This window comes from Tenrec ecaudatus, unplaced genomic scaffold, assembly GCF_050624435.1.
Source record: "Tenrec ecaudatus isolate mTenEca1 unplaced genomic scaffold, mTenEca1.hap1 Scaffold_180, whole genome shotgun sequence".
Lineage (NCBI taxonomy): Eukaryota > Metazoa > Chordata > Mammalia > Afrosoricida > Tenrecidae > Tenrec > Tenrec ecaudatus.
Window position 1 is genome coordinate 5,717 of NW_027458078.1, and position 27,743 is coordinate 33,459.

The 27,743-nt window shown below is 42.5% G+C and overlaps 1 pseudogene; it reads left to right on the top strand.

The window, feature by feature from the left end:
- Positions 1-8,726: 8,726 nt before the first annotated feature.
- LOC142436144 (ninein-like protein) overlaps positions 8,727-27,743 on the top strand; it is an 88,938-nt pseudogene continuing 69,921 nt past the window's right edge.

The following is a 27,743-nucleotide window of genomic DNA, read 5'->3' on the forward strand; positions in this document are numbered from 1 at the left end:
AAGCTTCAGCTTTCTCTCTCAGAGCAGCTGGTAGGATTGAACTGCTGACCTTATGGCTAGCAGGACAATATGTTACCAGGGATCCTTTTCAAGACTGTGCCCTTTCAGAAACAGATCACCAGGCCTGCTTTCCTAGGAACCGGTGGGTGGGTTTGAAGCATCAACCTTTTGGTTAATATGCAAGTGCTTAACAAATGGGCTTTATCCTGGTTTGGAAAACCTAAGTCACTGGTCTTTTGCCTAAAGAGTCACTTTCAATGGCCCTGGCTTGTTTCATGGGAAGGGCCAGTTCAGGGGCTCCCGGACAGATGGTGGGGTAGGATCCTTATTTAGTAGGGCCATATCGGGTGGGGTGGCAGGTAAGTGTGTGTGTGCTGTATGTGTGTGTAATCTGCATCTTTAACAAATGCCCCCCCCACTCAAATGAGAAACACTGGCCCCAATTGTCCTCTGCCTCTCTTGTTGCTGCCTTTTTTGGGATTTTTCTGGCTTTTAGCAGCCCTGGAGGCCCCTCCTATCTAGGCAGGAAAAGGAGCCAATAAATAAGTTCACACTAAGGTGCTAGAGAGTGATAACAGCTAATCCCTTCCAAGGGCAATTGCTCTCAGAAAGAAAGAAAAAAAAGAGAGAGCGAGAGCTCAGGGGGTTGGGGGGAGCAATTTAACTCCAATGAATAGTGTCTCCTGGAAGAGTCCTACACTTTGTCGCTGCAATGGGAGTCATATATGAACATGTGTGTGTGTGAAACCCCTCGCATCAGTCTCTTCTTCTGCTTTTGTGTAAATTGGACTTTAAACACATTCTCTAGGAAGTGTTTGAATGCCTCTGTTTATGGAAGCTTCTTGACAGAAGGGGGATTTTTGTCTCTTTTGTTCAGTGAGAGAGCCCCAAGGTCTGGCATTTAATAAGTAAGTAGCAAGCTGGTTGAATGAATGAGTGAATGAGTGAGTGAGGTAAAGAAGCCTTCAGCAGCCTTCCAGGTCGAGACTGGCCCCCTCTGAAGCCTGGCTCTTGTCTACAGTGAGGTACACCTCTCCTCCTTCCCATTTCATGCTTCCCCGTGGTCTGCCTGGGATTGAGCTGAAAAATGATTTTTCATGCATGTCATCCTCATTATATCATTATCCCTCACAGCAAAGCTCTCTGACCACCCTGAAGACCTGTATTTAATGTGAGGAAAGGTGATTTAATGGAGTGGAGAGCGCAGCATAAAACAGAAAACCCTTTCAGAATAGCAGAGCAGGCTGTCCCTCCAAGGGGAAAGGGACAAAAAGGGAAAAGAAAAGAAAAATGGCGAGGGAGGGGGGGCAACTCTCACTCTCCTAATAGGTTGAAATAAGAAGTCATTTTGGTCAACTTCATCAGAAGACAAACCTGAAAGGGGCCCCTTGCCCTCCCCGCCAGCGCATAACTGACTTACCATGCATTTTACCGTGGAGCTGATTATGCGCTGAGTTGTGGCAGACGGGGAGAGTTTATTGACATATGGTCTCCCTTCACACCTTTTGTTAAAGCCAGACATCAGGGACTGAGCTGCAGGATATTAAAGGATTTGGAAGCGTTATCAAGGAATGGTACATATTTATCAAAACCAGGGTGATATTACAAAGCTGGGTTGCTGCTACACCTGGGTGTGTTATGTGATTAAAAATAATGACAATGCATCCTCTTGATGGATTTTGCAACTGGGCGAATACTGAGCAGGTCTGCTGGACCACCCTTGGTCGAGAATTCACACCTAACAACCCCTTTGGTCTCAGAAGAAAATTGTGGCTGCTAGCTCACACTTGGAATCCAGGTAGGGCAATGTTTAAGCACTTCACTGTTAACCGAAAGAGCAACAGTTGGAATTCACCAGCTATCCCGAGTGAGAAAGATGTGACCATGTGCTGCCACAAAGATTACAGCCTTGGAAACCTTCCGGGAGGTTCTTTCCTGGCCTACAGGTTTGCTCGAGTCAGAATTGACTTGACTTCCATGGCATTGAGCTGTTTTGAGTTTTGGATGGCTGAATTGGAGACTTCAGGATTGCAGGAAGATTTGAGAACAGCCTGAAATATGCAGGCGACCAGCCTTGCTTGCTGCAAGGGAAGAGGAGTTGAAGCACTTACTGATGAAGTTCAAAGATGATAGTCTTCAGTATGGATTACAACTCGAGGTTAAAAGAACAAGAATCCTCACCACTGAACCAATAAGCAACATGATAAACAGAGAAAAGATTTAAATGATGAAGCATTTCATCTTACTTGGACCCATCCACAACCAACGCTCATAGAAATATCTGTAAAGAAAGCCCACTGGGAGGACAGGGTTCCCCTAGGTAGGGGTCTGTGAACCAGCAGTGAAAGGAGTGAGAGGGCGAAGTGAGAATCATACAAGCAGAGAGAGAAGTGAAGAGAACAAAGAAAGAAAGAGGAAAAAGAGAATATAGAGAGAAGGGGGGAAAACCCCAATTGTGTTCACTAATATTGGCAGTGATGGTAAAGAGGGAGGAGAGAGAAGGAGGAGACCGAGAATAAATAGATAGCTGATCCCTAATTGCTTGAATGTGTGTCCAGAGGGGCTTAGACCCTGCGCCACAATGGCAGGTTGGTGTTACTTTCAATGCCGGGACCCAGTGGTGCTGAGCAGAATTGCTCTAGTTGACAAGATCACCTTAGAGCCCCAACTGAGTTTTCCTCAGCAGCGTGTTGTAGATGTTTGTCCCAGGTGCCCTGTGTGATGTACAGCACTCCCACGGTGGGCAGGCTGGAGTTCCTCCTGCTATTTGGGTTGATTTGCCCTAAGTGGAGGATAGTGACCTGGAAGCCAGTAGGGATATATGATAGGAGAGAGTGGGAGAGAAGAGGAGAAAGAGGGAAAAGGAAGAAAGGAAAAACCCAACACAAACCTGAGCTCTTTGAGACTGACTGCAGTGGCAAATATGGGATAGTGAATAGAGAGAGAAGAAATAGAGTAGTAGGTAAGGAGGTAACTGGGACTTGATCACCTGTCCTTGAGGCTGGAGGAGTTCCAACTCTTCCTCAAGGTAGCGGGGTGGTGTACTTGTTTGATGTAGGGTTCCACAGATGCTGTGTGGGTTTACTTCAAAGACAAGATCGCACCCGTGGCCAAGCGTCAGTTGAGTGCTGGAGTTCACTGGTGTACCTGCCTTGTGCTGTGTGTAGCACTGCAGCAGGGCTGAGGGCTGGAGTGTTCCACCGCCCTGTCAAGGGCCCCAGGACAGGCAGGGCCTCCCCAGCTATGTGTAGAATCACTAAGAGGGAAGTTGGGCTTATTGTCCTATCTAGTCTACTGGTGCCTACTAGATCAATGGATTTTATTTTTTCTGTTATTTTATTTTATTACCCTGGCCAGCTAGAATAAAATCAAATTGAATTGTCTCCCAAAGTCTCTGGGCTGTACTTATGTGCTGTTTGAAGCTGACACTTGCTACAGCATGTCTTTGATATGCAAAAAGCCACCCAGCTCTTAGCTGAGTTCTGGCATTCCTTAGCTAGGTTTCTTCTTATGCTGATTTATGTTAAGCCCCCCAATCCCCCACTGCCCATGTGCTCCTTGGAGCTGAGCAACCAGACTTGGGTTTGAGTTTTAAACCAAAAATATATATTTGACTCTTTTGTTATTATTATGCTTGTGATGTACTCCGATTTGGGGGCTGTCAGGCTGACCCCCAGACGGGGAGATCCAGCTTATCAGGGGGGATGTTTCCTTCTCTGCCAATTGGAACTAAATTTGCTCCCTGGACTCCGACTATCTGCCTATTTTCTTCCACACCACAATCTATCTACCTGGGGTAAATACCTGTTTTTTCTTCTACTTTAAATTCTGGCTACCTGCCATTGCCGCTCCTGCATGGGGTTCTCGTGTTTGGGATTCTGTCCCCTTTAGGACTCAGCCCTGGAGAAATCGCTGCTCCCAGCAAGGGCGCAGCTGGTACCCGTGGGCTCGCCAAAGCTAGAGCACTTTAAAGCATCCTTGGTTTGCTTTGTGAGTGGAAATCACATGCAAAAAAGGGGGTTTAGGAGAGACCCTAGTGCCCTGGTTTTAGTTTCAGGATTCCACCTGCCCATTTCCTTCACCTTACCTCCCAATTTTCTGGTCTGGCAGCAGGAGCTCTAGCTGAATGAGTCCTGTCGGGTCAACATTATTTTACTTCTCTCTTGGAGTTAATTACTTTCATTAAGTGCCCAGATGTCCTGAATTTTTAAGAACAACCCTGATCCCCTGCCTTTTCTCTTTCCATTAAAGACCATTATTAAATACATAATGTCAATATATTTTTATCATTACCCTTGGTAAATCTATTCCTGTCAAACCAAGCCAGTAGACAGTGCGTTTCCAAAATGGCAGCAGTGATGGATGTGGATACCCGAGCAGCACCACCGGTGGTGTGAGCAAGAACCGCTTCGAAGTAAAAAAGTGGAATGCAGTAGCCCTCTGGGTCTGGGATATTGTGATTGATAACTGTGCCATCTGTAGGAACCACATGATGGATCTCTTTAGAGAATGACAAGATAACCAGGCATTTGCCACGTCAGAAGAGTGTACTGTTATCTGGGAGTCTAAGCATGCTTTTTATTTCCACTGCCTCTCTCTCTGACTCAAAACATGGCAGGTGTGTCCATTGAACAACAGAGTGGGAATTACAAAAGTATGATGTGTTAGTCTGGGTAGACTAGAGAAACACATCCAAGGAGACTCATATGTGTGTAAGAGAGAACTTTATATCAAAGAGCAATTGTACATTAAGAAAACATCCCAGCCCAGTCCAGATCAAGTTCATAAGTCCAATGTTACCCCATACGTCAATACTAGCCCATAAATTCCTCTTTAGATTCACACAGCCATGCAATGATGCTGAATAATGGGAGATCACAGGCCAGTGGCGGTAAGTCTTGTGGATCCAATAGTGGTGGAAGCATTAAGCGCTGGCATGGGCTCCACGTGCCTCCTCCAGCTCTGGGGCTCTGTCTCCTTCAGTGTAGCTCCATGTGGCTTGTCAGCAGTAAGATGAAGCAGAAAGAATGTGTCTGGCCTCCAGTGCACTATTTATTTCCTTCGGGCCTCTGAATGAGGTCATCAGGCTGTGACCTGGTTGACAGTATAGACTCCATCTCTTCGCAAGTTGACAGGAAGTTATGTAACTGCCACATATGGGCATTAGAAAAAATGAATTCTTCTATCAAGCTTAAATGTTTTATTATTCATTAAAAGACTTGCTAGAACCACGTCTTTGTTCCTTTGGCTTTTCAGTTTGTTGTGCTCATGCAACTGTATTATGTTCTGTGTCAAATAAAAGTCCAGTTGTGTTCTGAACAACAACAACAAAAAGAAAGCAAACCAGTGTCTCAATGTCAAAGCACCATTACCTGAACTCTTGGTATTCTCGTGTGTGTAGCAAAAGGAAAGCCACTGCTCAGACTCAAAAAAAAAAAAGTACTTGGTGCAATAGCTTATGGTCCTTCCAAACCTGAGAGTTTGAGTCTCATAATATCACATACTGGGAAGCTGACACATTTATTTGTATTTTGATCACTCGTTTGCTACTCTTGTTTCTTCCTGGCCTGTGTGGATATTATTTTTGTATTTCTTCTTCTTGGAGGTGGTAAGTTCCTAGGATGTTCATTTTCTTTTTAGTTGGCATTTAATACATATATCATTCCAAATTTCAATCACATTAAGTAGAATTGTACAATTGTTACCACAATCAGTTTCCAAGCATTCTTTTTCTATGGACTCCTTGACATCATCTCTTTTTTACCCCATATCTACCACTGTACTCCCTCCCCCCAAACTCCTTATCCTACATGCTCTCCCTCTAGGTTCATTGATCCTAGGTTTCAAGTACTGAAAAACAGAAACGCATATAACACAGCTTCAAGAAGGTGACCTCCATTGAATAACTCCTCTGAGATATACTCTAATATGAGCAAACAAAAACTGAAGAAAACAATATAAACTGAAAATTTTGGGAATCAGATCAGGTCCAGCCTGCATCAAAAGGGGTGGGTGTTGGGGGCGGGGCGGAGAACCTACTAACGAAGTTTTAACTGTTGAGGTCAGATTTATGCCTTTGGTTTTCTATCTCCTCTCTTCAAGCACCTTGTTTAGTGACCACTCTCCTCTCTTCCCTCAATTTTAGATAGGGGAGGTCTCTGGAGGCTTACTTTCTACGGAGTTCCACCAGTGGATCTTGGATTTCCACTATCTCCCATTGCCTGCTACACACAGGATTCTCACAATTTAGGCTCTGATGCTTATCCCACCGTCAAGTTCGGATTATATGGATTCCATCCTAGGATGTTCTTCTGAGAACATTAGAAAGGCTTGTGAAAAAAGCATGTTTTTCTGGACAGCTTACTATTCTAAGGAAAATGCTGGCTGGCAGCAACTATAAAGGAAGGAATGATGTTGTGGAGCCAGCACTGAAGGAGCAAATGGAAATTCTCACAGGCAGGCGGTGCAGCAGTGGGCTGGGCTCTCGGAGCAGGATGTTGGCAGATGGTCTGTTCCGGTGGTGGGTTTGATGAGTCCAGGGAGAAATGTATTTTCTGTCACCAGCTTTCTTTTTCCCTCCCTGACAATGCCCTTCTTCTTACACACCCTGATGGGGTCCTTGAATTAAAGAAGTCCTGTTTGTTTCATGACAGTCTTTTTGCTCTAGCTTATTTTAATATTGCCGGTAGACTTTTCTTTCTTCCCTTTTTAATGTGCACTGTTTTATTCTTGGGGTGTTTTTTTTTAGTATGTGTCCCAGTTATGAAGCCCAGAAGGGGCAGATGTATAGAGACAACAAATGATGTAATCGTTAAAGGGGATACAGGTGTGTCGAGGGGAATTGGGAAGCAAATCATGAATATGGGAGTGGGGAGATTGCACCAGAACTGATTGTGCTGATGTGTATACAACTCTTCTTTTAAACTATGACTGAACTATGAAAGTGTGTGCTAAGTGAATTATATCTCAATAAAACTATTGTGGGGGGGAGCCAGTTGCTGTCTATTGGATTGTGAGTCACGGTGGCCCACGGGTGTCAGACTGGACTGCGGTCCACAGGATCTCCGGTGGCAGGGGTTTCTGTTTGCATAGTCACTAAACTTTTCTTCTGAAACTCCTCTGGGTGGACTCAAATCTCCAGCCTTTTGGTAAATAGCCACGCACATAAATGATTTGTACCACCAAGGGATCCCTGTCTGGATACTAGAAAAAATCGATGCTTCCCCACTCACACAAACCCACTTTAGAGCCCTTCGTAGGGAGCCAGACGTGTTCTATCACGCACCCTTTGGGCAGCGCTTTACTCGTGGTCTCTCTCTCGGAAGGTATGGTTCTCCTGTCTACTTCTCCTTGAAGGGAGCTACTGACTTGGAAACTTTTCTCTCTTGCTTGGTATTTCCTATAAGCTGTAGTCACATTTCCTTAGAATTTCCCAAGCCATTCCTTATTGATACCTGTCATCCAATCATGCTTATTAACAATATCCTTTTACTTCAAAAGTCTCTTGTGGTATGATAGGTTATATCACCACCACACACACTGTCGGAAGCCCTGGATGTCACACGCACTCACTGCCATCGAGTGGATTTCAACTCATAGCGGCCCCATAAGACAGAGGAGAACGGCCCCTGTGGGTTTCCGAGAATGGAGTCGAAAGCCCCATCTTTGTCCTGTGTAGTTGTGCAAGTGTTTCTTACTGCTGTTTGCAGTCCAATTCATAACTCACCACACCAGCATAGTGCCATGCCTAATACGTTCACACATGAGAACTCGAACGTAACACCTTACTCCTATTTGCTGTGGTATCACTATTCTACCAGCAGTCAGATTTAACCAGCTTCCTGCTCTGCATAACCCCAAGGTCAATGTCCGCAGAAAACAAGTGAGGTGGCGCATGACCCTATGAAGCAAGACTTCTGTGTAGGGAGACAAAAGACACATGTGCACCGAAATATGCATCTGGTTTTGTTGCCCCGTCCCTACCTCATGAAAGTCTCTTTGCCTTCTCTTCAACTGGCTCTGCTCTGAAGCCATGGCCTGTTCGATCAGGCTTCCATGCCACCCCAGTCCCCATTTCTTTTTCCTAGCTTCCACTTTCAATTTTCATGAGAATTCAGCATCAATTTCTTCTCTGGCTGAGAGGTCCCAGCTACTCTTTGTAGATATCGAGAAGAAAGGATTTCAAAAGGAAGCAGAGAGCTGTTAAAAGCCTCTTTCTGTCCCAGACTCACCAGACATGCTCTGAATTTCAGAGGTACCTGCCTGCCTGTATCCTGGTCCCACATCCACAGATCCCACGCACCACTCTCTCTTCCTCTGTTGGTGGCTAAGATGTACTCCGAGGACATTTAGGTTTGGAAGATGATCTTCAGCTTCCAGAGCCCTAGATTGTTAGACTACTGGAGAACCTACTGTTTGCATAAAAAGTTAGGGCTTCAGGTTTAGAGGGTTTGGGGGTGTTTTTTTTCCCCCTCAGCCTTTTATTGCATAAACAAAAGCAAAAATAGACTCTGAAAACTTCAAGCAGAGCATAAAGTTGATCCACTATTACTAGCCTTCAGACCCAATTCACACCTAACAGAGAAGCAGCTTCTTGTGTTCTTTTTAATGCTTTCTGTTGGGTAAAAATGTTCATCCATGATAACGTAGACACATTCAAATCTCAGAGAGCTCATTTAAAGGGCTCCTCACCAAATTTCCCTCTTCTTTTCTCTCTCTCTCAAAAGCTGTCCTACCGAAGCATGTGAGTGGTCCTAAGTGGTATGGTCGTCGGACCCAGCCTGAGTTGTGCTCACTGGAGAATGAAGTCAAGCATGCAGCAGATAAGCAAGGACAGAGCAGCCTGAGCAGCCAGCTCCACCGAGCAACATCTCTGCAAAGTGTGGAGGTGGGTCAGAATTTCCTTCTCCAACTTGAGTGCCTAATATCAGGTAAATATCTTAGTTCACATGGTTGTGAGAGAATGTAAGCAGAGAGAGTCTCATTCCCTGGAATTTTAAGTAGACAGGTGCTAGGGTTACCATTGGGGAATAAGATCTCATTTTAAATAAGATCTGGGTCTAGTTGTCTCCATGTGACCCTGGACAAAGAGTGCTCTCCTTCAGACATTGCAACAGCAGAAATGTTTTCATTTGTTTCTCACTCCTTTCTGACGCTAGTACTGTAGTGCTTCGAAACTGTAAGACAGGAAATACTTACTACTCCCCTGCCGCTTTGGGGGCTAGCTTCAGCTCCCTTCTCCCAGTTCATTAAGTTACTCACTTCAAGTACCTGGAGTGAATCCCAGACACCTGCTAAGGGCCAGGTCCTCACTGTACTCCATGTCAAGAAGCATATTCATGATGATGCATCACATGTCCTAAGTAAATCACATACTTGTTAGATCTGTATTCAAGGATTCCAGAATGTTACTGGTTCCTCCTTTATGTGCTGTCAGATTGAAAGACGAGACCATATCAAGAACCTATCTTTAGTAAGGTAACTTGGAGTCCTGAATTGATTTTAATCTTAAACATTTGTAAGGCAGGGGGAAACAAATAAGCACACGTTTAAATCCTAAATTTTCTTTCATGGATGCATGTGCTATGTTGGGCTACACCATAAACCCAGGACATTTGCTTTCTGTTCTCTTTACATTTGGATCTGAAGTATGGTGTGGGTTGAATTATCATTTCCTGGGCTAATGAGACTCTGTCTTCATCGGGGCTCTTCTGATTTTTGAGGCCTTTTTGGTACTCAAAACTGGGTATGGAAAGGGTATTTTTAGTTTTTCAGTGAGTGGAAGGCATTAGGGAAGTGGGACTGAATTTACTGGTGTTGCTCTGACTTGTCATTTAAATTCAAGGGTGTGAGAGCATTGGAGGGTCGGCCCTAGACCTCTGGTAGACAAGACACCTAAGCACTGTAGACCTCAGTTACCCCAGAGAGACAGTGGACAGGGTGTGAGCTGAAGGCGCTACCTTGTCCCTTTGTCGCATGCTGGACTCCATCGGTAGCACGATGCTTCTTTCTTTCATCGCTTCCGTAGACTCTTCCTGTTGTCTGCTCTCAGCTTTCAGTCCTCAAGATTGCTCCTGCTTAGAATGCTGAGTCTTGGTCCAACCCAAACCCAAACCCACTACCATTTAACCTACTTGGGTTCTTAGCAACCCCATCGTCCTTAGTAGAACAGCTTCAAAGGGTCTCCAAGGCTGGTGCGTTCAAACCAACTGACTTCCAGTTAGTAGCCTTGTGCTCAAGCACTATGTCACCAGGACTCCACCGATTCCATATGTGGGTATTCACTTGGTCACTACATACACCATAAGATTTTGACAGAATCAGATGCTTCTGGGTGTCCTCGTCTTTTCTCTTGGTGTAAGGTAACCAAGACAGTTGACTGCATGTGCCCACTTAAAGTGCTGATGACTTAGGGGGTAGGAACACCAAGTATGATTTCACAAAGTACGACATGCTCCCTATTGCCACTTCTGGCATTCTCACTTTCAATAAGGAATTTATGATCCACGTGCTGCTGGTGTACAGATAGCATGTCCACTTCAGTTACACAAAAGAGCTTTCCAGTGCTACATGTTTGTTTGGTGTTCTGCAACTGCTTTTGATATTCTCCAAGGGATTTATGTATCCTTTCCATTTTTCCACAGAGTTTCAAGTCAGATGAAGAACCTGATGGTGCCAAAGAGCCTCAGAATGAGTTATTTGAGGCACAAGGTAAAACCATGACCTCATGCTTGGTACTTTGAAAGATCCAGGACCTGGATTGTCAGAAGTGTTGCTGTGACAAGAATAGTTTCCTGGAGAGTGCAGTGTGGGTAATCTCCCTGGACAGCCTGTTCTCCGGATATACTTATATAGAGAGCGTTTCATCAAGAAAATAGCTCACACAGATGTAGAAGAAGGCAAATTCCAAGTTGAGCAAGTTCTAGGCCCATGATGCTGATGTTAGGGTGCAGGGTTATCATGACTGTCATAGCTTTGGGAGTTGATGGGCCCAAAAGGAGCTGAAAGACAAAGGTCTATGGCTACAGAGGGAAATGAATTCAAGGTTGGCAGATCAAGCCTGTGGCTAAAGAGACGAATAAGTCCAAGCTTGGTAAGTCAGGTGACAAGCTACTGATAACTCCCAAGGACAGCAAGCAATACAGGAGACCACTGACTCAAGTCTTAACCTGTGTACAACTGAATCTGGGCTAACCCCATTTACATATTTATTATTTTAAAATAGTTTTATTGGAAGATACAAGGAGTTACCAAAAATGGATTTTTTTCAAAGTTATGTATTTAAATTTTTTTACAAAACAACCATGTCACCGCCAAAGTACTCTCCATTACACTTCATACATTTGTCACACCTGTGATTCCATTCTTGGAAACATTTTTCAAACTCATCTGTTTGGAAGGCTGACAGTACCTCTCCAATTTTTTTCTTCATCTCTGCTTTTGTCTTCAAATCTCTGTTCTTTCATTTCCCTCTTCATTCAAAGAAACAAAAAGAAGTCACACAAAGTGAGGTCAGGTGAATAAGGTGTGTGGGGCAAAAGAGGCATGCTGGTTTTTACCAAAAACTGGCACACTGAGATGGCTGTGTGAGCAGGGGCATTGTCGTGGTGGCAGAACCAGTCCCCTGTCTGCCACAAATCAGACCATTTTCATCACACACTATTATGCAATCTTTTCGGATCCTCTAAATAGAAAGCTTGATTAACAGTCTTGCCTGGTGGAGCAAACTCCAAATGCATGATGAGTTGACGTTTTCGTTCATTCAGGAAGTTGACAAACATCCAGAATGAGGTTTGTCATCAATCAATATTTTACCTTTTTTGAAATGAGAAAAACACTTGAGTTTTTTCCCATAGCACTGCCCTTGTAAGCTGTTTTCAACATCACAACAGTTTCTGCAGTGTTTTTCCTTGAGTAGGAAACAAAATTTCACCACTGCACACTGTTTTCTTAAATTGGCCATCTCAAAAAGCAAGGTTTCAAGCAAAACTGCTTTTATGAAAAAATTCACCGTGACCAGAGAAAACCTTCCCAGTGCCACAGGGTGCACTAACTCAGAGCAAGTTGCTCGATGCATACTTAGCAGGAAACATGGGTACTATGAAAGCTCCACTCTGCCCAGCGCAATTCTGGTCTGGGGTTGGTGGTGGGGGGGTACTCCCTCATATTTCACCTATCATACAATTCAATTGTTCTATCCTATTAAGAACGTTTCTGCAGTTATCACCACAATGAATTTCAGCGCATTTTCTCATGAACTCGTTGTTAGTTCCTAATTTGCCACCAATCACTCCTACCATGCTCTACACAATTATCAAGCCGGTTACTACCTCTGTGAATCTACATAGCCTGGTCTTTACATACAGAAAATCATTGAAAAGACAAACTGGAGAACAATGATTAGAACACAGAGAAAAACTTCATAGGAAAAAAAGCAAAATATTAAAAACTGAAACAACTTTAAAATGAGTCAAAAGGGAGATCAAATAGCAAGATATTAAAATGTAACCTAAGTACAACGGACTTAATCAACTTTGCAGTGTTTTGTCTCTAACAAGGCTCTTAATATCCCAGGACTTTGGTCCAAGAAGATTCCCCAGAGGCTTAATCCATCCAAGCGACCCTGCAATTGGATTTTTGGCTTTCACTGTCTTCCATAGCCTTCTGTAAACCACATGTCCAGAATTCAAGCTCTGATACTATTTTCTCCTGAGATTTGGATGTTATTTACAATCCTTGGATTATAAAGGCAGGTGTGTTTCCTCATGTGGGCTTAGTTGATGCTTCACTCACATAGCTACCTGTTTGAAGACGAGCTTTTAAAACCTCAGCCACTATTCTGTCTGATAGTCGGGCACCAACTGGTTTTTTTTATCACATGCTGTTACAGCCCTCATATTAGCAGTGACCTCTTCATGAGGGCAAGCATTGAGCGGGGCCAGGCTAGGATGCATTGGGCTACAATTAAGTGCGAACCCCAAATCCATTCATATATCTATAGTTTATATGTCTCTGGTTAACTTCAGAGATTATTATGATTTTATGATAGAGAACTTTATAAATCATCCCCCTAGGGCATAAGGTAATGTCTTTTATTTAGCCAATTATATAGCATTTTAAAATGCTGAAGAAAAATTATTTAAGTATAGATAGGCTTCAGACTGTAAAATATGAATTAATGACATGTCCATAACAAGACACTATTTATAAACAAGCAGTGGGATCAGTGATAAGACAAAATTTGCAGTAATTCACAGAAGCAGAATCATCCCTATCAGATGAATACATTTCATAAGAAAAAAGAAGGGCATTAAGCAGTAAATATATGGTAATCCCGGGCCACATTGAATGGGCATCATTAATAGAGCACCCTGAGAGCAAGAGAGCTGAACCACAGTCCAAAGACCACCAATTCCATAACCTTGGGATAGCAGTCATCTGCTTCTTCTCACACTAAGTCATATAAATATTAAGTCCAAGAAAGTCTGTCTGTTCCTTAAAACGGCTACAGGTGAGTGTGAACAGTTCGAGCAGTAGGACAGATGTGTGCCTTGAAAACACAGTTCAAGGTCCCAGTAGTCTACAGCGCATAGCCTGGTTCACCAAGGTCTGGATGGAAACTAGATGAATAGAAACCAAGTAGGAACATAATACCGGGCATTTTCTCCCATTGGATTCTTTACGAGTATTGTTCATTGTTTTTCTCCAGCCAGTTTAACCATTGATAGAAATGTAGTCGCCTTCTTCAAGACATACATTCCCCTGACCCCACCTCCCATCTTTTTTCTGTAACTGCCCTCAGGATTCTATCCTTTTTTTTCAAATTGGAGAATTTGGCTCTGATATTTCATGGTGGTTTTCTTTTAGCTTCTATCTCATTTTGGTTTTCTTAACTTTTTGAATAATTATGTACTCCTGTGTTGTTGGTCAAATTTTCTTTTATAGTTTGTCAAAACTATTTTCTTTGTATGTATTTTTGTTACTTCTTTTTCAGGGTTTTTAATGAGACATAGATTATTTCTCTTGATTCTTTTGTTGTTTTTTGGTGGTGGTTTTTCTTGTCAGTTATAGTCAGAGTGATCGTCTTTGAGCTCACTGATTTGATTTTCCTTTTCAGAAGGAAAATCTATTCCTCAAGTCATTTACTGTGTTGCCTAATTCTGTTATCTCATTGTTTATATTCTTAGATTCCCTTTGATTTAAGATTTCTTCTATTGTTTTCCTGAGTATTCCCTACATGTCTAAATCATTCTTCGGAATCCTGTTTCTTATAGTTCCAGGGCCTCTTTTTCAGAATTCTCTATTGGATCTGGGCAATTTCCATTTGTTTACATTTGTTTTTCTTGATGTTTTGGGTTTTCTGTGGTTGATTGCTGTTTCCTCAGAATCCTAGTAGTAGTGCCAGTGATGTGAACACTTAGTTGGCTTTGTCTAGTGATGTGGGAGAGGTCTAATAGAAGGTGGAAAATATGGTGAAATGAAGGAAAGGGGAGAGAGATGAGTAAGTGGTGAAAGTGTGGGGGAAGATACAATATTGTTTTTAGCTTACCATTTTCCTAGACAGTTTAAATGGCGTCTTCTTGGCATTTGGTTTTTCCTACCATTTTAGCCTTATTCCCCACCTCAGGGACCCAATGTGGATGTTCTGCTAGCTGCTGAGTATTCCAGTTATGTAAATCTGACTTACACAAAATGGATTCTGGAACTGGTTCATTTGCTACAGGGTGGGTTTGGAGAGCCACCAGCCCACCTGAAGATGAACTTGAAGTAAGAGACTCCGTTACAATATTGACCTCCATGTGCCCCCACACCAAATGGTGGGTCACAGTGATGTTTTAGGCCTTCTAGAATTGGTCTCAGTTAGAGCCAGTGTCCAATAATCCCTAAAAAAATCTAATTATTTCTTTTCCCACAGTGAACACTCACTCTTGTAAAATGCTGATGATCCATTTGAGGAAGGCTGACAAAAAAATAACAGAAAATTTTGTCATTATAGTGGGGGTCCTTCCACAGGGAAACATAGCCCCTGCTCTTTTTAATGGGTTATGGGTCTGTAAACTATCTCACCTCAGGGAATGATTGAACAATTATGACTCTTCTAATCATTTGAGTTTCACTGCTGTTCACTTGACCCAGATTTTTTTTTCTGCTTAGACAGATCAAGTAAATATTCATTAGGTTTCCTATGTTTTTCACTCCCAAGGACTTCCTGCCTGAGTAGACAATACCATGAGTCCATGACAGTCAAGCTGTTCTGATTCCCACTTTGACTCAGCTGTCCATTACAGTAGCCACATCCACCTGTCTCTGTCAATTAAGTGCTGCCATTTGGCCCCTACTTCCCTGCAACCCAATCAGCCCAAGTGTAGTTAGGTGTCACTATTCCAATAAGTCCATTTCCACAGTGAAATGTGACTTACATAAAATAGCAATCTTCAGAGATGCTGGGACTACATTTGCAATTGGGCTCCCTCCTCTTGCAGTAAAGGTGTGAGTTCTACTCCATGTGCGTCTGTAGACCCATCCTGATTAATCCATTATAGCATGCCCAACTCCTTAATCTTGTGGATACCTTCTGCTACAATATACTTTGACTGGACTTGTCATTGAGCATGATTTATTTATGCCATCATACAACCCACGAATCAGCTTCACTGAATCAACCAAAAAGTGTCTTAGATTGAAACATTAAATTTATATTCTGCACTTAGTGGGCCCATATCAGTAAACTAAGACTGATCCAACTTTATGTTCTACACACCATTATTAGCCATTCTTATATCTATATTCTCTACGTTTCTGAAAATTCTTTTGGAGTATAGTGTACCTCTGCCTGGGTCACCATGTATATGTCATCTTTTAGAGCTTGCTGGAACATAAGTCTAGTCTTAGGTCTAGAAGCAATAATGGGTGGTGAATTCATTAACTGGAAACATTTATCAGTATCTTTTAAAGCATCTCCTCAAGCAAGGCTCCAGTAAATGCCCAGGATTCATATCAGCATGCACTATTGAGTTAATCTTTTCATGTGGTGGGAAGGGATAATAGTTTTTTTTACTGATCATGAATTAAGATGGAGCAATCTCTTCAGATGGAAACAATCTGCTCTTAGCTAAAGTAACATTATGGAAATTGGGGGCTCAATCCACCCGTCTTCTTAATTATCTGCCTGTATCTCCCCATCCCAAGGCGTAAGAGTCCGTTTTGTTCCCAATCAATATTCTCAATTTAACAGCATTTGAGGTTGAGAATTGAGTTGGCACTATAATTCATCATTCTTAGGATATTACTCTTGAGTTTATTTTTTCAGTAATATCACCTCTGTTACCACAAAAAGAAAACCTTTTTTTTAAAGAATAAATGTAAACTTTGAAGTCTTTTATGCATTTTTTGATCTTTGACTCTGAAGTCCTGAGTTCATGTCTTTCCTTCTACCAATTTATCTTTTGTAAGTAGGATAAATAATCAGCTTCTCCATACTGCTTACCCCGAAACAATTGCAGAAGAATATCAAACATGCTATCACTTAGAGCATCAATTTCCACCAATTCCTGATGTGCGGGTGGTGATACACTGCGTGCATCGAGTAGTGACTGTCAGACAGGGTAGAACTGCCCTCTGTGGATTTCTGAGACTAGTTATGGGAGTAGAAAGCTTCATCTTTCTCTTCCTGGTGGTTTTGAACTGCTGACACTGAGGTGAGCCCAATGCGTAACCACTACAGCACACCGCACACCACGATTTCACAGTGCCCTTTATACTCATGGGGGCAGTTATTAATACCTTCAAACCTGATCAGACTTGGGAACCAATTGAGAAAATTGATCTGTACAACTTTGTTTCTCTAGAATCACTCTTGGAACCAAATGTTTTACACCGGGTTCTCCAGAGAAGCAAAAATTGTGGTGTGTGTGTGTGTGTGTGTGTGTGTGTGTGTGTGTGTGTGTGTGTGTACTGCTATACTGAACCCAGATCTGGATTCTCTCCTCTGGAACACCAGTTTCCTGTGAGCTCTTTTCCTATAGTTACACCAGAGTAGGGTTTTTGTGCTTGGTGAAGTATAGGGTAAACAGAAAAGATGACTCGCATTGAGATTAATTGACACAGTGGCTGTAAAATGAGTTTTAGGATGGTGCAGGACCAGGCAGTGTTTCCTTATGTTGTACAAAGTGTCACTATGAGTCAAAACTGACTTGATGACATTTAGCAATGTAATCTATATGTGTTTTTTATTTATTTTCTTTTTTAATGTCAGTGATTGTTTATTTATTTACTTATTTGTTTTAAAAGATCATTTTATTAGGGGCTCATACAACTCCAATCACAATCCATACATACATCAATTGTGTAAAGCACATTTGTACATTCAATGCCCTCATCATTCTCAAAACATTTGCTCTCCACCCAAGCCCCTGGCATCAGGTCCTCATTTTTAAACCTCTCTCCCCCCTTCCCCCTCCCTCATGAACCTTTGATAATTTATAAGTTATTATTTTCTCATATCTTGGTCTGTCCCACATCTCCCTACCCCCACTTTTCTGTTGTATGTCCCCCAGGGAGGAGGTCACATGTAGATCCTTGAAATCAGTTCCCCCTTTCTAACCCATTCTCTCTCTATGCTCCCAGCAGCGCCACTCACACCACTGGTCCTGAGGGGATCATCTGCCCTGGATTCCCTGTGTTTCCAGTTCCCATCTGTACCAGTGTACCTCCTCTGGTCTAGTCAGGCTTGCAAGGTAGGATTCAGATCTTGACAGTGGGGTGGGGGGAGGAAGCATTTAGGAACTAGAGGAAAGTTGTATTTTTTCACGTTGCTACATCGCACCCTGACTGTTTCGTCTCCTCCCCAAGACCCTTCTGTAAGGGTATGTCCAGTGACCTACAAATGGGCTTTGGGTCTCCACTCCGCACTCCCCTGCTCATTCACTATGGTAAGATTTTTGTTCTGATAATGCCTTAAACCTGATCCCTTGAAACTTTGTAATCGCACAGGCTGGTGTGCTTCTTCCATGTGGGCTTTATTGCTTCTGAACCAGATGGCCGCTTGTTTACCTTCAAACCTTTTAGACCCCAGATGCTATATTTTTTGATAGCCAGGCACCATCAGCTTTCTTCACCACATTTGGTTGTTCACCCTTTTTGTCTTCAACGGTTGTGTCGGGAAGGTGAGCATCATAAAATTCCAATTTAAAAGAAGAAAGTATTCCTACATTGAGGGAGTACTTGAGTGGAGTCCCAATGTCCTTCTACTACCTTAATACTAAACCTATAAATACATGCACATAGATCTATTTCCCTAGTCTCATGTACAAATATATTTGCATATGTACATGTCTTTATCTAGACCTCTATGAAAACCCTTTGCCTCCCAGCTCTTTCCTCTATTTCCTTTGACTTCCCTCCTGTCCCACTCTCATGCTCAGTCCCCACCAGTGTTTCGGCAATTCCTCTTAGTCACATTACCCTTGATCATGCCCAACCAGGCCTCCTACACCCTCCTCACCAGCAATTTGGATCCCTTGTTGTTCCCTTGTCCCTGGGTTTGTTAACACCACTTCCTTACCTCCCCCTCTCCCATGTCCCACGGAACTATTGGTCCCGTTGTTTTCTCCTATTGTTCATCCAGCCTATCTTATTTAGACAGACCTGTGGAGATAATAACATGCACAAAAACAAGACAGAGCAAAACCAAGCAACAATATACAACAAAATAACAACATACTAATGAGAAAAAACAAAACACAACAAGAAAGAAAACTTGTAATTAGTTCAAGGATTGTTTGTTGGTCTTTAAAAGTGTTTTCCAGTCCAGTCTGTTGGGGCATCATGCCCTGGCCCCAAAGTCTACCTTCAGCATTCACTGGGGACCTCGCCGCTCTATTCCCTTGCTGTTCTGTTACACCCCTTAATTATTTTGCCTCGATGTGGTGGGATCCGATTGGGTGCAATACCCACACTGTGTCTCTGGTGTTGTCCTCTGTAGAGATATGGGTCAGTGAGGGACGTCATGTCTCATAGTGGGGCTGGCCATGTGATCCTCTCTGTCGACTGACTGCTCTAATTGGGAATATCAACCTCATGGCCTGGTGGTCCATGATGTGCTCTACTCTCTCCTCCTCCCCCTTCATATGCTCCCATATGCTCTGATCAGATATGTCCCTTTTCCAGAGCTGTAGATTCAGTGCTGTCCGTTGAAATAAATTCTTCTGAGGGGAGGGGCAGGTGTCCATTTGGTTGGTGTTGGGGCCAGCCCCCCAGACCTCTCCACTGATTCACTACTCCGCACCGGCATGTTGCATTCACATCTTAGAACACCGGGTTGAAATCTGGTCCCTCTTTCCCTATGGAGACAAAAATAGTACCCTCCCATTGGGTTGGTTAGTGTCCTGTGCCCCCGCTACCCTTTTCTTTATTATTATTTTTTTTCTTACCCCACCTCCGTTTTAGTTGTGTACCATGTGTACCCCTGTGTTTGGTCTGGTCCCTGCCATATTATGTGGTCCTTGCCCCAGGAATGTTTGTATACCGTAGCTTTTTCCCTATGCCTCTTTTGCCTTTTTTTTTAAAGATTACTTCAGCAGCCTTTGAAGTCTTTCCATATTTAAGTCAGTGCTATCTGAGGTCTGTTTTCTTTTTGCCCTCTGGGTGAGGTTGTTCTATGTGGTGGGCTCTTATTTATGCTTGGTGGGTGTTGTTCTTCTGCCCATACTGGGTTTGCAAGGATCTTTTGTAGGCTGGATTTCTTCTAACGTATTCTTTGAGTTTTTCCTTGTCTGGGAAGACTCTTACTTCTCCATCTATATTGATAGATAATTTGACTGGGTAAGGTATTCTTGAGTTTGCATTGTTTTCCGTCAATTTTGGGAATATGTTATTCCACTCTCTCCTCTTCTTCATAGATTCTGCTGATAGGTCTGAGCATATTCTTATTTGGGAACCTTTGTATGTGATTGCTTGCTTGTTTTTCCCTAGCCGCACTCATGATTTTCTCCTTTTCCTCTAAATTGCATAATTTAATTCTTTTGTGCCTTGGTGACTTCTTCTTGTGATGCAGTCTTGCTGGGGTTCTTTCAGCCTCCTAAATGGTTGCCTGGTTCTCATTCACTAAGCTGGGGAAGCTTTCCTCCAAGAATTCTCTCACTATTGTTGCATATGACTTCTTTGTTGTCTTCCTCCGGTAAGCCAATAGTTCTCATGTTGTTCCGCTTCATAACATCAGACATCACTCTTAAGTTTTCTTCAACTTCTCTGATGATCTTATTAGATTTTTGTTTGCATTTGTTAAAGTCTGCCTGGCTGCCCTCCAAGTCACTGATGCAGTTCTCTGATTCCTCCAGTCGATTCTTGAGTTACGTGAGTCTGCTACTGGTTTTTGTTATCTCCTCCCTAAGCTCCTGTATTTCTCTTTTATTTATGGCTTTTACCTCTTCTATCATTTCATCCTTTTTCTGTATTGTTGCCCCATATCCTCTATGAATCCAAGTAGCATTCTGAAAATTCCTTTCTGTGACTGTTCAATGTCTCCTTCCTCTATGCATGTCATTATGTTCAGGCCATCTTCAGGCATTGCCTTTTGTTTTTCCCGTTGTTTCGTTGAGGTCGTTTGGGCTGATGGCTGTTTGCCTTGTGTTGGTTTAGATGAGCCAGGTGCCATTTTCCTGTGAGTTGTATAGCACTGGCTCTCTCTGGGAGACTTGCAGGAGAACTTCTTCGAACTGCCTATAGCTTATTTCACTATGGAATTAACCTACCACTTTATCCTCCTATAGCTTCCCTCTCAGGGAAGTGACCCAGAAGGCTGGTGGGTTGCCTGCTTTGGTGTTGCTGAGGTTGGGCAGAGGTTCCTACAACAGCTTGAAAGGTTGAGGAGTGTTGGCTGAGCTACCTTAGGACTCCAGGCACACATGTAGGAATTCCCCTGTTAGATGTTTTAGCAGAGTATCCCCTGGTGGAGGTTGGCAGGCCCTTTCCCAGCCTCCCTAGCTACACAGGGTGGAGTTCACCTAGCTGGGTGTGGCCCAGGCATACATACCCTAGGCTAAGGGGAGTGGTCTGGAGAGACCAAGAAAGAGAAAGAGGAGGGAAAAAAATCAAGCCCGCTGAGCCTGTGGGGGGCAGGGGAGGGGAGGATATAGTGAAGACATGGAAACAAAGTAACAAATGTAGCTGAGTCCCGATTCCCCGCCAGTGGAGCTGCAAGGGTTTAGTCCCTGCTCTGAGGCGGCAGCAGCAAGCTGTGGCTGTGTTGAGAAAAGGCCCCTGTGCAGCCCTCCAAGACTGAGGGGGCACAGAGAGGAGCTGCAAGGGTCCAGTCCTTGCCCCGAGGTGGGTGGTGGCAAACTGTGGCTGTGTTGAGACCAAGCCGCTGTACAGGCTCCAAATGGTCCCAGGCTCCAGCAGAGACAGTGGCAGGGCCAAGGTCAAATCCAGCCGTCCTCCACTGAGGTAAGCCAAAAGCCCCCAGCCCCTCAAAACCATGTGGGTCTGAGCCTACTTATCATTATGATGCTCCTCCTGCATTCCAGCAGTGTTGAAATTCCCTCTAAGCAACTCTCCTGGGCTGAAATCTGCAGAGTTCCTCTGGTATGTATTACTCCATCGCCATCTTGCCGGAAATCTCTGTTGTTGCTTTTTTTTTTTAATCTCCCCCCCTCCCCAATCTTCTCTTAGGAGCTAATACAGACATCATACCATTTCATAGTTCAATCTCATTAAACAGCATTGTGGTATTGTGACCAAAATCCACTTCAGAGTCTTTTCTTCCTCCTTGATATCAGTTCCCCCTACTAATGCACCCCACCCACCACTTCCCCCACTGCACCCCCAGGAACCCTTATTCTAATTGTTGTTTCTCTAGCTTCATTTATCCTGTGTTTCATATACCAAAAAACATTGAAAAACACATAAAAAGCGTCAAGAAGGCTACCCACAATGACAAAATACAACAGATATAAAACCCAATATTAAAAAAAAAACACAGAAAATATTAAAAACCAAATCAAGGTCAAATGTATCAAGTGGCAAAGTTTTAACCAATCAGGTCAGGTTTATCATTTTAATCTACAACAGTCATCTCTCCAATATTCTCTGTCTGATAACCAGCTTATTCTCATCTCTCAATTATGGTCAGAAGGAAATCACCAAAGGCTTATTTCCTATGTAGATCCTGCAAATATATTTTGGCCTTCTGATGTCATCCATTGCCTTCTACACACCAGAATCTCACAATATAAGCTCTGATAGTATTCCATCCTTAATATCTGGATTATATAATTTATAATCCTTAGGACATAGATGTTGGTGTGCTTCTTCCATGTGGGCTTAGTTGACATATCACTTAAATTGCTGCTTATTTGAAAACAACCCTTTAAGAACCAGATGATGATAGCCTGGCACTATCTAATTTCTTCCCTGCACTTCGCTATGCAACCGTATCTTCTGTGTTTCATTTGTGAAGGTGAGTAATGAGTAGGGCCATGTCATCAGAAATAATTGTTCTTAGCCTGGAGCTAAAATTAAGTGCGAGCCCCAAATCCATTCCCAGATCTATGTTTTTAATTTGCCTCTGGCTCACCTTAGAGATATCCTTGTTAGTTTATGGTAGCAAATGATATCAATCTTCTCCATGGATCATAGGACCTTTTGTTTATAGTGTCATTAATTAAGCTATGGTACTAATTTTTTGAACACTAGTGAGAGAGGGAGATTAAATAAGGGTAGGCTAACTATATCTCAATATCTAGATTATTCATTTTTATAGAATAAATCCTTACCTGACTGGATGCTATTTACTTAAAGAAGTAGAGTTGGTTATCAGGCAAAACTTGCAATAATATTCACTGATAATGCCATTCAGGTCTGCCAGAATAAAACATATCTTAATACAGCAAGTAAGGCATTAAAGTATTAAGTCAATGTTGGTCTACCTACTGAGCTAGGTGTTTATATAAATGCATGTATGTGATCATGAGGTGTCAATAGGATCAGGTATCAGGCATCAAAGAACAAAATATCATATTGTGAATGAGGAGGAGGAGTGAGGAGGACCCAAAGCCCATATGTAGGCAACTGAACATCCCCTTACAGAATGGCCACAGGGAGGAGATGAGTCAGTCAGGGTGCAGTATAGCAATGATGAAACATGCAACTTTCCTCTAGTTCTTTAGGCTTCCCTCCCCCACCCCCATCATGATCCCTTGTACAAATCCAGCTAGACCAGAGGATGTACACTGGTACAGATAGAAACTGGAAACACTGGGAATCTAGGACAGATGAACTCCACAGGACCAATAATGAGAGTAGTGATACCAGGAGGGCAAGTGGAAGGTAGGGTAGAAAGGGGGAACTGATCTCAAGGTACATATAACCCCGTCCCTGGGGAGTGAACAACAGAAAAGTGGGTGGAAGAGACATTGGACAGTGTAACACATGACAAAATAATAATAATTTATAAATTATGAAGAGTTCTTGAGGGAGGATGGGTGGGGAGGGAGTGGACAAAATAAGCTGACACCAAGGGCTCAAGTAGAAAGCAAATGCTTTGAGAATAATGATGGCAACAAATGTATAAATGTGCATGACACAATGGATGCATGACACAATGGATTGTGATAAGAGTTGTACGAACCCCCAGTAAAATTATTTTTAAAAATTAAAATAAATGCAAGTATTTGACTGTATGTGTGTAATAAAACACATAGACACAAGTATGGATATTTCTTATATATAACCCAATAACTCATTATTAAGATTTGGGGTTTTCAGGGACAAGGGAATAACACATGATCTAAAATCGATGGTAAGGAGGCTGTAGAATGCCTGGTGGGTTGATCAAGTGCAATGTCGTCAAGAAGAATTACTGAAAGCCAAATGAAGGTCAAACATGATAGTGGGACAAGAGGAAAGTAAAAGGAAATTGAGGAAATAACTGAGGCAAAAGATATTTTAGATGCATAAATACAGGCATGTACATGTGTAAATATATTTATAGATAACAATAGGGACATAGATCTATGTGCATATATTTATATGTTAAATAATAAGGTAGCAGACGGACATTACTCAACATGGCTCAAGTCCTCCCTCAATGCAAGAACACTTTGTTCTAATAACCTGGCATTCTGTGATGCTCACCATCCCGACAACAATCGCTGAAGACAAAATGGGTGCATATGCTAATGTGGTGAAGAAAGCTGACGGTGCCCAGCTATTAAAATATATTAGTGCCTAGAGTCTTAAAGACTTGAAGATAAAAAAGCGGCCATCTAGCTGGGAAGCGAAAAAAGTCCACATGGAAGAAGCACACCACCTGTGTGATCATGAGATGTAGATAGTATCAGGTATCCAGCATCAGAAAGTCCCAAACAAACAATCATATTGATTCAAACACTGGGGTAGGGAGGGGAGACCCAAAGCCCATCTGTAGACAATTGAACATTCCCTCACCATAGATTCACAAGGAAGGAACAAGCCAGCAAGGGTGCAGTATAGCACTGATAAAACATGCAACATTCCTGTAGTTCTTTAATGCTTCTCTCCCCCAGCCCCACTATCATGACCCCAGTTCTACCTACAAATTTGGCTAGAACAATAATGAGAGTAGCGATACCAGGAGGGTTGGGGACAGTAGAGGGAGAAAGGGGGAACTGATCCAAATGATCAATGTAAACACACACACACACACACACACACACACACACACACACACACACACACACCCTAGGGTGAGGAACAACAGAAATTAGTGAAGGGCGACAGCAGACAGTGTAAGATATGAAAATAGCAATAATTTATCATTTGTCAAGGGTTTATGAGGATAGGAGGGTGGAAGAGGGAGGGGGAAAAAAAGGAGGATCTGATACCGAGGGCTCAAGTAGAAAGAAACTGTTTTGAAAAGGATGAAGACAACATATGTGCTAAAATGTGCTTGAACTAATGGTTGTATGGATTGTTGCAAGAGTTGTAAAAGCCCCCAATAGAATGATAAATAAATTTTAGATTTGAAGGATTAAAGCCATAGTCTTTTGGGACATCTCATTCATTCAGTATAATTTAGTTTATGAAGTTATGTTCTACTTTTTAGTTTGTTGAATTTTTTCTGGAGTTTCAAAAGCTTATGACTGGTCACCTAAGGTACAACTTAGAGTTCTACTTAAACTGAACCAAAGAGTAAGATGGAAACTAAAGACCCGAAGAAGAATCCAATCCAAAAATCACATCCACATTTACCTGAGACCAGAAGAACTAGATGGCTACCATTACCTAATTAGTACCATTGTAGATGGCTCCTGATAATAAAACCATAAATTCCTATTATATAAAAACAATAAAAGATAGATCTGATCTGGAAGACTTAACATTATTGATATGAAATAATCTTTAAACCTTGAACCAAAACTCACCCTGAAGTCTCTTTATAGCTAAATAACACATTAGCCCCCAAACTAATAAATACCACCCATAAGTACTGTGTCTTTATAAAGAGATCACCCATATGTGACCCTGCTAGACATTGAAGCCAGATTTAAATGAGGATGTGGAACAAGGGATACCATTGCTGATGTCAGTGGATCTTGGCTTAAAGCAGAGTACACCAGAGGTTGCTTGTGTTTTATTCACTAGGCTAAACTATCTCATGTGTGAATCATAACAGTTTGGATAGCCATGAGAAGAATGGGAATTCCAGACCACTTCATTGTGCTCATGTAAAACTTGTGCATGGACCATGAGACAGTTGTGGGTACAAACAAGGGTATCCTACTCAGTTTAAAATCAGGAAAGGTGTGCATCAGGGCTGTGTCCTCTCACCACACTTCTTCACTCTGTGTGCTGAGCACATCATCAGAAAAGCTGCATTTCATGAAGAAGAATGGCAATGATTAGAAAAACATAATAACAATTTGTGATGTGCAGATGACATGATCTTACTTGATGAAAATCAGGAGGACTTGAAGTAATTTCTGATGAAGATCGAGGATTAAAGCCTTTAGTATAGATTACATCCCAATATAAAATAGATCAAAATCCCCACAACTGGACCAATAGGTAACTTGATAAATCGAGTAGAGATTGAAGTTATCAAGGATTTCGCCTTGCTTGGATCTGCAATCAGTGCTCATGAAAGCAGCAGTCAGGAGATTAAATGATGCGATACATTAGATAAATATGCACAAGATCTCTTTAAACTGTTAAAAAGTAAGGATGTTACTTTGAGGACTAATGTGTGCCTGACCCAAGCCATGATACCATTTTGACTGTATCATTTCAGTTCCCTCATGAACCTTTTCACTTCCCTTGCGTACACATGGAAATTGGATATTGAATAAGGAAGACTGAAGAATAATTTATGCATTTGAGCTATGGTGCTAGCAAAGGATATTGAAAGTACCACAAACTACAAAAAACAAATCTGTCTTGGAAGAAGTAGAGCAGGGAAGCTCATTAGAGGCAAGGATGCCAAGACTTCATCTTCTTTCCCTGTGCATGTTATCACGAGAGACCAGTAACTATGAAAAGAGGAAGCCCTCGGAAAGATGAATTGACACAGTGGCTGCAACAAGGGCCTTGAACATATGAACAATTGTGAGCATGGCACAGGGCCAGGCAGTGTTTCGTTGTGTTGTACTTAGGGTCACTATGAGTTGGAAATGACTCAGTAGCACTGAACAACAACTAAAATAAGTTTAGAGTCTTTCTACCTAATATATATATGTCCATCATGTCCTGTCGTGTATCTATCCATCCCTCTATCCAGTTGTTCCTCCTTAATTTAGAAAACCTTACTGGTGTTGGTACACTTCTCCTAAATTCTTCAAGTGGTACCACGTTTAACTATCTTCCCTTTATTTCAGGCCAACTTCAAGTCTGGAGCCCTCTGGAGCTCAGCAGCCCCTCCTTTCATACCCCTGAGATCCAAGCCCAGATAATCTGGGAAGAGCTTGGCGTTGGCAGCAGTGGTTTCCTCAGTATGCAAGAGCTGACTCTGGTCTGTCAAACCATTGGGCTACAAGACCTTGAGAAAGAGGTGAGAGAAAGCCTGAGACTGACCTGTCTCAACCACTTTTCTTTGAAATGTTTGGTCTGAAAACTCTCACCCTCTTTTAGACTATGATTCAGACATATCAATTTCTCATTAAAACTCTTGACTGGCTTCAAAACTCCTGTCAAAGAATATATCTCAGACCCCCCCCCCATTGTGATAAACTCTCACCACTGTAGGGCAGTTGTGCCAGGCACTCTTAGACACAGTCACTCAAGATCACCGTTCCCTGCCTGCCAGGCTGATTGTACTACGGCCAAGTAAGGCCTCTTTAGAACCTGTCTGTAGTCTCATCAGATGGGAATAGAGGTGGAGTGTTATATTGCAGTCCTCACTCTTCATTAAAGCGCTCTTGGCCTAGCTGCTGTTATCCTGTGACCCACTGGAGCCAGGCTGGTTTTTGTGGGTACATCTTCCACCAACATACTGCAAGTTCCCAGCCACAGCAGATAGGAAATAAGTTATTTATGGAGTTCAGGCAGTTTGAATGACTCAGCTACTGATTATGGAACTAAAACAGACATGGTAGTATAGATTTCCCTTGAGACTGATAAGGAAAAATATTTTGGAAATACAGCCAGTTGGGACCTAGACAATTTTGAATGTGGATGAAGATGAGCAAGCTGTCCTTGTTGAATGCTTGATCCAAAAGTTTGGAGAAGCAGGAGTCCCAATGGTGACATCTGGGTTGAGCTGCCTGTTTGTG